General features: G+C 38.9%; 1 protein-coding gene across 3 annotated transcripts in view; it reads left to right on the top strand.

Annotated features, from left to right (window-relative positions):
• Positions 1-14,303, top strand: part of CADM2 (cell adhesion molecule 2) — a 603,314-nt gene that overhangs the window by 494,078 nt on the left and 94,933 nt on the right. The window lies entirely within an intron of this gene.

Genomic DNA, 14,303 nt, shown 5'->3' with positions numbered 1-14,303 from the left:
TCTTTTTCTTTTTCTCCCCTTAAATCCTTAAATTGAGGTTTCCAGAATTCTTATAAAATAGACAAGAAGTAAAATCATTTGGAGCTCAGAGGGTGGTTATAAATGGGGCCAAGTCCAGTTGGAGGCCTGTGGCCAGTGGTGTCCCCCAGGGGTCAGTACTGGGCCTGGTGCTGTTCAATTTGTTCATCAACGACCTGGACGAGGGCATGGAGTGCACCCTGAGCAAGTTTGCAGATGACACCAAGCTGGGTGGAGTGGCCGACACTCCGGAGGGCCATGCTGCCATCCAGAGGGTCCTGGACAGGCTGGTGAGTTGAGCAGAGAGGAACCTCATGAGGTTCAATAAGGATAAGTGCAGGGTCCCGCACCTGGGGAGGAATAACCCCAGGTACCAGCACAGATTAGGGGTTGACCTGCTGGAGAGCAGCTCCACAGAGAGGGACCTGGGAGTCCTGGCTGACACCAAGTTAACCATGAGTCAGCAGTGTGCCCTCGTGGCCAAGAAGGCCAATGGGATCCTGGCCTGCATCAGGAGGAGTGTTGCCAGCAGGTCAAGGGAGGTGATTCTGCCCCTCTACTCAGCTCTGATGAGGCTGTACCTGGAGTACTGTGTKCAGTTCTGGGCTCCYCAGTATAAGAGGGACATGGAKCTTCTKGAGAGGGTCCAGAGAAGACAAACTAAGATGATTAAGGGAATGGAACATCTCTCGTATGAGGAGAGGCTGAGTGAGCTGGGCCTGTTTAGCCTGGAGAAGAGAAGGTTGAGAGAGGATCTGATCAATATGTAAAAATACCTGAGGGGAGCATGTAAAGAGGATGGGGCCAAACTCTTCTCAGCGGTGGCCAGTGTCAGGACAAGGGGCAGTGGATTGCCTGTTGAAACACCAGAAGTTCCATCTCCATGTGAGGAAGAACTTCTTGACAGTGAGAGTGACAGTCCTGGGACAGGCTGCCCAGGGAGGCTGTGGAGTCTCCTTCTCTGGAAGTCTTCCAAACCCGCCTGGATGCCACCCTGTGCCACATGCTGTAGGTGTCCCTRCGTGAGCAGGGAGGTTGGACTAGATGATCTCTGAGGTCCCTTCGAACCTCAACCATTCTGTGATTCTGTGTTTCTGTGATTCCACAGTGAGTTTGTTCATGTAATATTTTATACCTGTTTTCTAAATATTCAGTTTCTGATAGTTCTGCAATTACAGCATTTCTGCAATATGATATTTCACAGTTGAGTAAGTCTGCTGGTGGTTTGCATATGCTGCTGTAAATCGTGCTGTCCTTTGAGTCATATTTTTACTTAAAAAAACTGAGGCACTCAGGAGAACACCTTTTTGACATCAGGTGACATTTACGTGTTCACTTGCACTATAACCACCTTTCTTAACTGTTCTTATATTTGGACTCTTGCAGAACATCTGTACTTGATTGCTAGTTGAAGAAAGCAGGCATCTTCAAAAATGGTCAGAAGTAGTAAAAGAAAGAGGAATTTCAGAGAGCTTTTTCTATGAACCTATTATTTTTGCAAGTGATGCTACTACTGCATTGGAGCAGGGACCATAAAGCAGACAAGCTTCCAGTAACTACAGATAGCTCCCAAGGGGCCATGTCAAGAATTGCTGGCATGTATACCTTGCTTCTAAACAGAGGTCATTTCTATAGGTAGCTAAGACTTGTAGCATGTATAAAATGCAGTGATCACAAAAGTGCTCCATGCATGGAAGTAGAGAGCACTGCTAAAAATGTCACCTGCAAACATCTAAAAATGAGGAAAATATGGATTATTTTCCGTAAGTAATGTATACTGAAAATAACTTTTCAGATATATTCTAMCTTTCATAGAATCATWGAATGCTTAAGGTTGGAAGGGACCTCAGAGGTCATCTAGTCCAACCCCCCTGCTCACGCAGGGTCACCCAGAGCATGTGGCACAGGGCTGCGTCCAAGCGGGTTTTAAAGATCTCCAAAGAAGGAGACTCATTTTATTTTACTGAATAAGAACTAAGCTTTTCTCCACCAACTTAGCTACCAACACTTGCTTCCTCTAACATATACAAACTGCATCTGTACTAGAGACATGAATCTCCAGTAGTTTTATTTCCTTGAATTCTCAAATCCCACATCCATCAGTCACTCAGCAGACCCATGCCTTCATTTCCAGCTCAGTTGTTATTTTTCCAGTGCCCTGTTCAAGATGTTGGCAACACAAGAGATAAACCAAATTGGATGGATCAGTAGATACAGAAGGAGGAGAGCTATAGAACCTTCCAACCTTAAGGATTCTATGATTCTATGATAGAAAATTTAAGCTGAGTCACAGCTGCTGCAATGTAATGTGATTCAAGGTGAAGGAAGTGCTCTGATTTGTTTGATTATCATAATGCAAAGAAACCTTTCTATTGCTTCTCATATATAAAGCTTCCTGAATATTCATAATTTCCTTCCTTTTTGTACCCTAGATAGCAAGACACTAAATAGAAACAGGGTGCATCTTCCACTTTGCTTTTTGATTTATTTTTGTATAAGACCTTTCTCTCTCTCCTGTAATTTCACTGAAGTTCTCTAATAAAAACAGCCTGCACACAGAATTTACAATAACTAATATGCTTCTTGTTGCTGCCAACTTATCAAAGCCACAATGCATGAGTAAAATGACTCTCTATGCTTGCTGCTTGCTCCATTAATTTTCCACCAATCAATTTAATAATCTGCAGCCATAGTATAGAGCCATTATACAGGGAAAGATAAGTGAGAAATGTGCCAAAATAAGCACAGGTTTAGAAGAGAGGGTGGAAATGCGATTTAAACCTTTGAAGAAAGCAGTATTTTACTAGTGGTGACAAGGAGACTAAAAACGGAACTATTACTGTATTTTTCCTTACCACACGTAACTCCACAGTTGACATGCTCAGCAACCTCATTCTGGCCAAGTTTCTAAAGAAAATGATGAAAAAAAAGAAAATAATCAGGGATCTGAAGACATGACTCAACAAAGAGCATGGAAGAAAAGAAAGCAGAATTGTGATTTACTGGAGCAGTCACAAAGGCTTTGGAAGGAGCACATAGCACTGGAGCTGAGCCCCTTGCCTTGATTTCATTCTCTTGTTCTGTCACCTGGTATTACTCACCATGATAGCTATGAGCTACCATGCAGTTATATTGCTGCAGTTATATTGCAGCACTATTATCTATTCAGACATTCAGGATACATCCCATTTGTATTAATGAGAATCATACACACAGGGCTCAGTGTGGGCTGACCCAATATATCCTCACGCCAGCAGTGAACAGTTCGAAAATGGTGCTGGGGAAACACAAAGGAAGGATGGGACTCTATGTGTGATGTCATTAAACAATTGTTAGTTTGATGTCCTGGATGTTCTTTAAGGGCATCTCTCCTCCAGAAATTACAGCCAGGCAGGGTGGCATTGCCCCAGGGAAATTTCAAGTGGCAGAGAGCTCTGTGAATAGAACAATAAACAAGTACCTTATTCAAAGGGTGGAACAGAACARTGCAGATGGACTTGATAGGGAAGAAATGCACTGGATTTGGCATCACCCACTACCATGTGCTCTGATTTTAAACACACTCCTAAAATTTGAAGACTCTGATCTTTGGTGCATGGATGGTTCTTAGGAATTACCAGTGCATGAACCAATGCATATTTCTAGCCCTTGTTAGAAATACAGGATAATAGTAAATCATCTATCCATTGCTGTCCTGTGGGGTTTCATTCCACAGTTAGCTCCAATCTTCTCAGCTTTCTTTATTACTAGTTTATGTTACGTCTCACTCATGCTTAGTCTGGTTCATCTCTGTGTCATGGTCTGTGCACTGCAGGGTAGCCCAGTTGCCCAGTTGTTTCTGTTGTGCTGAAAGTTTTGGCCGTAATTTAGTTTATGCTTGGCCATCAGAGGTTTGTGGTGGCATGACACTGCTTGCTGAGTTTATTTTTCCATTGACCCTCCCTGTCAACAGTAAACCTAAAATAGACTCGTATCCCCCATGGCTTTGCTCTGAAGCTTGCTTGTCAGCTGAGCTGCCACTGATTATTAGGAAGTGCTGCTTGTAAGTGATAAATATAAATCTCAAAGGAATGGTCGGCTTTACCGCTTACTCCTGTGTTCAAACTAAAGTAAGGGTTATTTGTTTTGTTTTTGTTTTTGTATTAAAGAATCACAGGTGCAGAAGTTCAATTTTGAAAGACTCTCAGTAAAATATTTATGGGTCTGTGTATTATAAGATACATACATACATACATTCCTCATACACTCTCCTGGAGAGAAATTTGAGGCCASGTATAAGTTCTGGTCGAGATCCAGGCAATTCTGCTTATTCCTCCTGGATGTCCCAGATGTGCGGTGTGTGTCTTGGAAGCAGCTGCTTCACTTTCCTGCAGGTTTAATTTGAGCAGGAGCCAACATGATGTTTCTTACTGAAGAAGAGCACTGTATAAATTAGTCAGTGGTAAATACTTTACCTCAGTAAAAGTTCTCAGACTTCAATAAAATTACCCAGCAGACTCAGTAGAAATTAATTGTGTAAGGCTGCCCTAGAAGCTGCTTCTGGAGCTGTAAAATGAAATCAAATCATTTGAACTTCAGACCTTATCATCATTACTCTAAAATGGCAGCAGCAACGTGTTCTGTGCTATTGGACGCACTGAAAGTTTCTTCAAAAGCTGACCATGCTCCCAAATGACAGCACTAATAAGTTAAATATGTGTTATGTAAAGAATTGTCTGGAGAGGGAATTTGGAGTAAATTCTATATTGGCAGACACAGATATGGAGTGAATTGTCAGTCTGACAAGTCTATAGCCATCAACTAACTCGCTTATAGAGGCAATTCCAACAATGTTTACATAATAGGCAGTTTCTTCATTTTGGTTGTTAATAGATTGGGCTACAATGAATGTCTGAAATTCAATTTAAAGTTATTCCAAAAGGTTGGTAGCTACTCTTTAGGAAACATATGTATTGATTTTGAACTAAATAAGCAAAAAGCTGAAGTTTAGAGTATGGTTAAGCAAATCAGCAATGCACTTGTGCAGTAACTTCGGAAAGTGTATGTATGTGTGTGTGTAACAACAGAGTACTACTGTGATTACTGAGGTACTAAAAATAATATTCTTTCTGCAGCAGGTAGYGTACACATTGTATGCAATGTGCACATTTTGTAAAATTTGACATTCCCAACAGGAGTAATGCACCAGTTTAAAGAAGGCATTATATGAAAAATAAGGGAAAAAATAGTTGATTGTTAGGCCATTTGTCTATGGAGAAGGCTTTAAGATTCCACATCAGGATAATATCTAGAGAAAAAAATAATGTGGCTTCCTTAAATCTTCTGTTTCATTCTAATAAACTAGTTATGTTTTAAACATCATGGGTGATTTTTCAAGGGTGACAATGTCAGACATGGATTTGCTGTCTTTTTSTAGTTCAGAAGGGCCAGGGGTATGCACATCCGAAAGTGCACACAATTGGAGACCTTTTAGCTGTAATAATGTCTGAAGGGATGCACTGTCCCTTGTCACCTACATATGCTCCCTCTTGGCTATAAATGCAGGAAATATGCATCGTACTTCCATTTTCAACTTTCAACTGTCTGGCTGAGGCAAAATATATATATATGAACAACTGCTTTTTTTTTTTTTATTAGCTGTTCAACTAAACCATGAGAATTCTGTTTTAGTGTACTGCATTCTTTTTATTGATGTGACTGTTTTTTCTCCAACATCAATTCATGCTTAGAAAATGTTTTTGGTCTTGCACTTTGGCATGACATGCCCCCTTTCTTCCTGGACTCAAGAGCTTACAGTAATGTGAGGTACAGCTCCCTGCATTCCCCTGGGGTTAGGCAGTACCTATGTTTATGAAGCAGAGGCACATTTCACTTTAAACATCTTGTACTGTCTAGGCAGACAACATGTTCTTGGGAAGTAAAGAACATAGGAAAGATAAAAGAAATTTCCCTCACAGATGCTGTGGTTTTTTTTTTTTTTTTTTTTTTTTTAACACACTTCTCATTTATGGGGTGTTAGGTCAGTCAACAGTAGTAGTGTTCTCTTTGCTTATGACTGTCTCTTCATTATACTATGTGATAGCCTCAAAGACATGCAGGCTTAAGGTAAGAACTGGATATATCTGGCATGATTTCACACTGCCTTGGTGTTGATATGGATAGTCTGGTAAGAGGTGGATTCCCATCACCAAGAGAAGGACAGCTAAGTACAGTAATGAGGTGTAACAGCCATCCAGTTTTATTTATTTATTTATTTTAAAACAGGTAGGTCCTCAAAATATTCAACTGACTCAAGAAAATAAAATTAGAGTGTATGTTGAGGCAGTCTGGTGCGCTGCTAAGAACTGGAACTTCTTATTCTGACTTTACCATCAGTTATTTATCTAATGTATCTTTATCTGATAAAGTTAAATAAACAGTTCCCCTATGGCTGCTGGTGCCATGAAAAGACCTGAAATTTCCAAAGTCGTTCTTGTTTAGGGCTGTAAGAGAAAGAAGTCCCTTAAGATTTGCACACCTGGAGCTTTGCAATTCTATATTCCAAATTATTACAATTTGCTGTCTTTCGATTGGCATCTTATTTTAGAACAGTGTTTGGGAATTCTGACACCCCAGAGACCTGTAGAACTAGTAAAGAGGAACTGATGTTCCCTCTTAGGCCTTTTCTCAGCTCTCAGAGAACAGTAGCATGTTCTCTGGCACGRCCCACCCTTCTGTATTGTGTTTGTGAGCCATAGACTGAAAGCACAGTTTAGAAACTTTCTTAGAGGAAACACAGTTGTTTTTTGTAGGCTTTCATGCTTTATTCTTTAGAGTTCTTAGACTTGGCTCTGAGAACCAAACAAATTTGTATTTCTTTGTCCTGTCTTTTGAGGACCCAAGCCCGATTATACATACAGATAGCTATATCCTAAGCTTGTTGGAAGTGACTAAGTCATTATCAAACTTGCATCTATAACCAACCCTCTTCATAAGTGGAAGATGGTTGAAAAGGTTAGAAGAAGGAAACTCAGAACAAAATTCTCAGCTCATAGTAGTACTAGATTGGGTGGCTATCTGAGTCTGATCCATCTCTGTGGCAGGGAAGGACCTTCTTTCACCAGCAATGTTGCCATCCTTTTACAGGTCAGCTATTCCAGTTGTGTTCCTACTTTTCTATTTTGGTGAAAATATGTTTTACTGTTGCTACCTTAAGAATGAGAGGATTTCAAGATGTTCTGATTGAGCCTCTGTAACAATGTTCTGCTGAAGCAAGTTTTGTCCTTTGGACATATTGAAGTTTCCCATCTAGACTGGACATTTCAAGTCTAGTCAGACTGGACATTTCAAGAGACATTTTTTTCTGGTGTTTTTTTTCCAAAACAGGTTTCCTTCCCTGCTGTAAAGTACAGAGTGAAAGTTAGTATGAAAGTTAGAACCATATTTCAGTGCTCTTGTGACTAACCTTTCACTCTGTCTCCCTCAAAGAAGGGATATTTCCACATTTGCCAGTATAAGATTCAGTTTTAAAAATTATAATAAGTGAATTAAGATACAGCCTTCGTTGCAAGTGCACCTCTTCATACTGAATGAAAAGTAAATAAGAAGTTATATTTAATTATTTAGCTCAATAATTATGTAAACACYGTGATAATAAGCAAAATTATCATGTTTAAACTTTTCATTTTAATGAATGCTTGAAACAAATGAAACATAAAGGATAGTAGCAGTAAACAGTAAAGAATAATATCTGTGAACATGAAAGTTCAGTGCCACAATTTGCATGTTTAAATGAGATCAATTAGGTTAATGATGGATGAAAATAAGAAGCCCGTGATTTAAATGCAAAATGATTCAGAAACTTGTGGGTCCATTTACTGCCAAACTTTTATCTTTCAAAGGGGATATCTAGTTCAAAGGGTTAATGTACAGTCCTGACCTTTCCCATCTGGAGGCTTATGCTCAAATACGGTTTACAAGTGAAATATATTCTAACATAATTTATTTCTCTCTGAAATCTTTTACAGAGAAATCCAGAGTGGTTTATATATTATGCATAGAAACACTAATAATATGGTGCATGTAGGTTATTCCATTTGGGTGTCTTATGTTTTAAGGGAGGGCTCGAGAAGGCTTCAAAGGAAGTTTGGGAGGAATTGTTGATTATTTTAAAAGCAGGCTGTTCATAAAATACACAAATATAATTCTCTTTCAGGGAGCAAGACTTCAGACACAGAAAAGAGATAACCTATGGGAAAGCATTGAAAAGACAGGGGGCATGGCTACATGGGGAAATGGAGCATAGCAAGGTCAGCCCTGAATCCTTGCAAATGAATGATTGAACAGCTCAGTGCTTTGCCAGGCAGAAATACTAGTGTGGGCCCAAAACGAGGTCAGGTTAGTGTGGTGGTGTCCCTGAATTAATGAGTATGGATATTGGGGACTCAACCTTGTGCCTGTAGGCTTTTGAGGTTGCACAGTTACTTCAGTCACAAGTGGTCACTCACCATGAGTAGAAACCCCCACCGTGAGTCAGTAAAGCCACTGGAGGATGTGCCTAAGTGGGCACAACAAAGACAAAAAGTTAGCTTATCTACCTGGAAAGACTAGAAAACGGCTATAATAGATTGAAAGAGCAGAGCAACATATTTCCTGTTCCAAAACACGCTTGTCTATATGCAGAGGTGAATTCCAGATAAAATAACCTGTTACGGACAGATCATTTGGCCCACCAGAGGCATGCCCAGGACTGACTGATTTTTCAAGCCTAAAACCTAAATAAGTATCAGTTACTGCAAAAGTGATTAAAAAATAAATAGTTGCTCCTTGTTGCAGCTGGTAAGATAAATACATGGATATAATGTGAATATAGTTTCTGATCTATGTTAGAGATGTGTGATAAGAGATTGAATTTGTTGAAAAACTGGAAAACGTATTGTTAAATATGTATTTTTAACGACCTTTTGTTGAGTAGCACTCACAGAAYGGTAAAGACTGAGCAGCCGAATGACATTCAGTGCCTGAGAAATTCCAAAATAGGCCCCAATTCAAGAAAAGCCTTTCAAGTACGTGACTGAGGTCTGTTAAGCCCCATGTTGCCTTCAAGCATATGTTTCCAATGTCATTTTCAATTTCTTCATAGCCCAGAACGGGTATAATTTCAGACAGAGTCTCCTTGGAAGGAGATGGAGAGTTACAGAATCTGTGTAGCTCATGTCCCAAGTACGCTCTGGTCACTTTAAGCCAGTGAACCGAATGACAGAAGAATGGAGATGTTCCAGGCCTTCCCTATGGAACTGTTTGGGGCGCTGTTTATTTGCAAAAATTCATGACAAGCAACCAGATGAGATAGCTCAGAGGAAAACATGAATAGAGATAATTATTAGGACTGCCCAAGGGGAAAATGTTTGTTCCTCAGAAGTTCATGCATATATATTCACAAGAAATAGATAGTCCAATTTTTATTTCCTGGCACTCACACTTAGTGATTTTTCTCTAGTTTAAACTTTTACAGTATCCGTTATGTGGTATGAACTTCAGAGAAAAGTAAGCCTTGAAGGGATATTTGGGTGCTCAGGATTCTCAGTTCTTCTTTACTCAACTGAAAAACAGCTTTGGATGTGCTGCAATTTTGATTATCAAGCCATAAGCAAAATAGCTAACATTAGAGACAAGGGAAACCTAAAGGCTTTAAGTGAAATAAAAATCAAGGGTGCTGAAAAGAAAATTACATTGAAAGGTCAAGCACTGGCCCAGCGAGAGGTATGCATGGCTTAATAGCATCTGAAATAGAAACAGAAGGTTTTTTTCTCATGTTTTTTTCCTTTACTCCTCTTCGATGACATGGCAAAAATGAGGTAAGAGAGAAATATTATTAAGCTGGAAAGAGAAGAGTGTCAGGCAACAAAAATAATAAATAGAGCAGAGAGGTTTATATATCTGAAAAGATTGGCAAAATTGGGATTGTTTAGTCTTAAACAAAACAAAGCAAAAAAAAAAGACATAAATAATTAAAAAGCTAACCGTTATATAACTAACTTCGGCACAATTTAATTTTGTGTAAACAAAGCAGAGTCAAGTTGCCAAAAAATGCGATTCTTACAATCTCATTCATGTATATATGGGACTTAATGACAAACTATGTAACCAGTGACCCTATTTTACAACAGCGTGTAGAGGGGAATAGCTTTAGGTGATGCCACTGGTGCTGATTACCCTTGTGCAGCAGCACCCATGCAGAACTGTGGTACCAATCCCGGTTCTTTCTACCACTTAGTTCAGCAGCATGTACTGATTCATGCAGCATTGCGCTCCCATTTTTGTTTCCCAGTTTTAAAATCAGGGAGATGAAGCACAAGGAGGGTAAAAGTGATCAGCAAATACAATGTGTCCATGCAATACACTGTAACTGTGAAACTTTGAATTTTGATAAGAGTGCCACCCTCCTTTCACATATGCCTTCCATTATAGGCTATCCAATTTTAATCACTTTTTTTCTTAGCAGTTATGCTAAATGAKCATGGTATGGACAGCTGTGTATGTATGGACAGCTGAGGTGTTGAAACAGGTCTTGGAATATTTTTAACCGTAATCATTTTTCATCCAGATAGTAACCTGGGTTTCCTGCCAGCCTGATGCTTGAGTTCAGGCACTTGCAAATTTCGAGGGAAGGAGAGAGGGCAGGAAGGCTTCACTGATTAAGTTTCCTTTTCCCCTACCTTGCCATTTGTTGTTTTGCATCCAGAAAGGTGTTTTTACACTCTTTTGAGGTCAGCTGTTACTGTTATTTTTTTCTTCAGAAAGCATCATTTTAAAATGAATTTGAAAGAGGCAAGATGAAAGATGACATAGTTGTCATCAAAGAGTCCCCAATAACAAAGGGCTCGTAGTTCTACCTGACCGAGAACATTTTTTATAGCATAGAAAAAAAGTGTGGATACATTCATGCGGATGGAGCACCAAGTATTCATTTTTATCAAAGCTAAATATTTCAAAAATTATTATAAATATTAATTTTGAAGCAGAGTGGCAACAGATTTATTGAAATGAAATGCCATTCCTATGACAAAATCATTTGCTGTGGATTTCCTCCTCCACAAATATTAGTAATAAAATCTCTTGTCAGGCCCAAAATACTGAATTTTCTCTCATCTGCTTAAGCACTGAGTCATTCATTTATATTCTGAAGCAAAACATCAGACTTACCGTATCTCCCAGGGTAATTTGATGAGGTTTACCAGTGGAGCGGGCTTTGCAAGTGCCAATTCAATGCATATATACAGAAACTGTGTTACTTGTCTTACAAAAGAAGCCCAACTGGGAGAAATGCTGACTCACACATCTGGGATATAAACAACTGGTTAATGTAAAAGCTTAAAAAATGGTAAGCATTTTCACAGTGYGGATTGGAGTACTCCTGTCTCTCAAATTTCATTTGGGATACCCAATTTGCTGTTGTTTTTGTACATAGGAGAGTGGCTTGTTCTTAGAATTTATTAATCTCTCTTTCTAAACTTAATTACTTAGACTCTTTGTAAAAAAAAAGGAAAAAAAAGATGTATAGAAACACCTAAGTTTTGTAATTGCCACCTATATACAAAAATGAAAATTTTATCTCTGTTTTCCCCAGAGAAGATGCCTTAAACTACTATCCTTGCATTCTGCAGTGCAAATTAGTCAGTAAAACATATATTATTTTCAGAAGCATCTGCTTATTTTATCTTTGCATCTGGAAATGATGGAAATGCTCCAAGGAAATAAGAGAGAAAAGACACTATGAAAAATGTGGAAGTCTGTGATATAAATAGATTTCTCAGACATCATACTTTTTGAAAAAAAAAAAAAAAAAAAAGGCCTAGACAAAATAAGATCGAAAATAAATGAATTAGTCTCTCAGGAAATACTTTAAAAATCTTACCATCCAGCAGTCATTTATTACCAGATAGCAATAATCTTTTATTGTTGGACTGTTAGATTTTTATAACCTTTTTTAAAATGATAGCACCAGAACTGTTGTTGTTCACTGATGCAATAAAATACCAGAGAAATTTATTGAAGCCCTTCAATATTCAGAAGGCTTCAGGTCATAAAATAAAGCTCCAATGTAAAGACATGCTGTTTGTAGCTCATAATTTAGCTAAACTTGTAAGAAGAAATGTGTGTTGTAATGAATTCAATCATACTAATTTGGACTCTGGTACAAAGAGGAAATGGTGGTTGGTGTGCAAAAAAATTAAACAGCATGGTAAATAAATTAAAAATGACTGGGTAAAGCTGAGTATTATAGATCAATACACAAGATGCTGCTGCATACAGAGAAATGGTTGTGTCCGAACCTAGAGCAGTGTGGGAGCAGTCAACTGGTGATGGTTGAGCGGTGGGATGGGCTCTTCTGATGGCAAAGGAAAATTTGCAAGGCTTCCTGGGCAATTGCTGCCTATGCAGGCAACTTGAAACAAGAACCTTCGTGTTGAAGAGAACCCTGCCCGACTGTGATCCGTTGATCTCAGGACTTTCATTAAAATGAGTACAACGGGTTAGGACAAGAGGAGGAAGCACAATGAGCCTCACCAACTAAACACAGCAGAATTTCATATACTGCAAGAAGCACAGCCTCTTCCTATTATTCCTTGAAATCCCAGAGAAATTTCCTCCTTGCTAAATAATCAGACAGCCGTGGCATAAATTTTAGACCACCGGCAGTTTTCCGCAATGCTACTGTTTTTTTTTTCCCCGGGCTAACTGGAGCTGCATTGAATGTTTTCCTAACCAAAGAATAGTTAATAAGACATGTTCCTTGTTTTGCTTTTGGTCCAGAAAGGAAGAACCTGGCATTCATTGATTACATCATTGATTGCAGTGCAAAACATAGGCTCTCACACGAGCCTGGCTCTCTCCCCAAGTGGATCAAATGGCATATTTCATATTAATGGCTGCACTGCAGAATAACTTTGTTAAACAAAGCCTTAACTTTATTTTATTAGGAGTACTTTTAAGGCTCTGCAAGCCACTGTGTATAGAAGAAAATAACTTCTAGTCACAGAAGGTAATTAAAAGCACTTCATCACCATCCTAAAAGACTAAGTAAGACGCAGTATCAGTGGTTTTAGAAGGCAAGTTTTAAATACAGTTGTGCTTCCTGCAGTATTATGAGCATTTGCTTTCCCTGACAAACTCAACAGCTGTTTTTCTGTCCTCTCTTTGTACTGGTGTATTTCCCATTGCTGCTAATGGAGTTTGTATACTAAGTCCAGAAAGGATCACAGATATTTCATTAAATCACTCAGATTCTTAGCAGAGATGGAGAGGCATTCATAACAGCATAAACTACAGAGAGAAAATCACCTTCAAAGAAAACATATATCAGAATCAAAGTGTTCCCAYGGAGGCCTAGGGTCAAATTATGTTAATGGACTGTTTTAAATTATTTACAACATGAAGGGAGAAAGGCATTCATTTGCCCTGATTTTGAAATAGGCATCTGATCTTTTAATTTGGCTGCATGGAAACTAGTCAGATTGGATGGGGGTCATTTTTGAGGTTTATTGATGTTTGTTTTAATATTATCCTTAAAGAGGCATGTGGACTTTTATTGGCAAGAGGAAAACATGAAAAGGTTGGTTTGTGATTGCTGCTAGGTTGTTTTCATTGAAAGTTCAGAATACTTTTAAAGTTTTATTTGAACTCTTGTCCCTCCCTTTCCTTCTACAATTTTCACTAGATCTAGCCCTTTTGGTATTAGTCAATATCTTCTAAGTTCAAACACAGACAAATAAAGCAAACATAAATTCTCCCATATGTTTTAAGAAAGAGAGATTTAGAGAGCAGACGTTCTACCAATATACAGCATTCACAGAGGAAAGGTGAAAAATTCACCAATGGATTTTTTTTTTTTTTTTTTGGACCTTGCAAACATCATAAACTAAAATAACTATAGAGATTCATCTTTCTCCATGCACCTTAAATAGCACTTTATAGAACCTCACATGTTAATGTTAGCAAATTGTGACATTTTTTCCATGCAAAATCTTTTAATATCTTAAAGACCAGGAAAAACATGGTTCACAGATTCACAGAATATTTAAGGTTGGAAGGGACCTCTACGGATCATCTAGTCCAACCTTCCTGCTCAAGCAGGCACACCTACAGCATGTGACACAGGGAGGCATCCAGGTGGGTTTTGAAGACCTCCAGAGTAGGAGACTCCACAACCTCCCTGGGCAGCCTGTTCCACTGCTCTGTTACCCTAACAGTAAAGAAGTTGCTCCTCACCTGGAGACGGAACTTCTTGTGCYTCAGCTTGTGGC

Source organism: Nothoprocta perdicaria, unplaced genomic scaffold (genome assembly GCF_003342845.1).
Source record: "Nothoprocta perdicaria isolate Ctin4 unplaced genomic scaffold, notPer1 scaffold_100, whole genome shotgun sequence".
Lineage (NCBI taxonomy): Eukaryota > Metazoa > Chordata > Aves > Tinamiformes > Tinamidae > Nothoprocta > Nothoprocta perdicaria.
The sequence above is the reverse complement of the archived record's forward strand: the minus strand, read 5'-3'. Positions and strand labels throughout refer to the sequence as shown.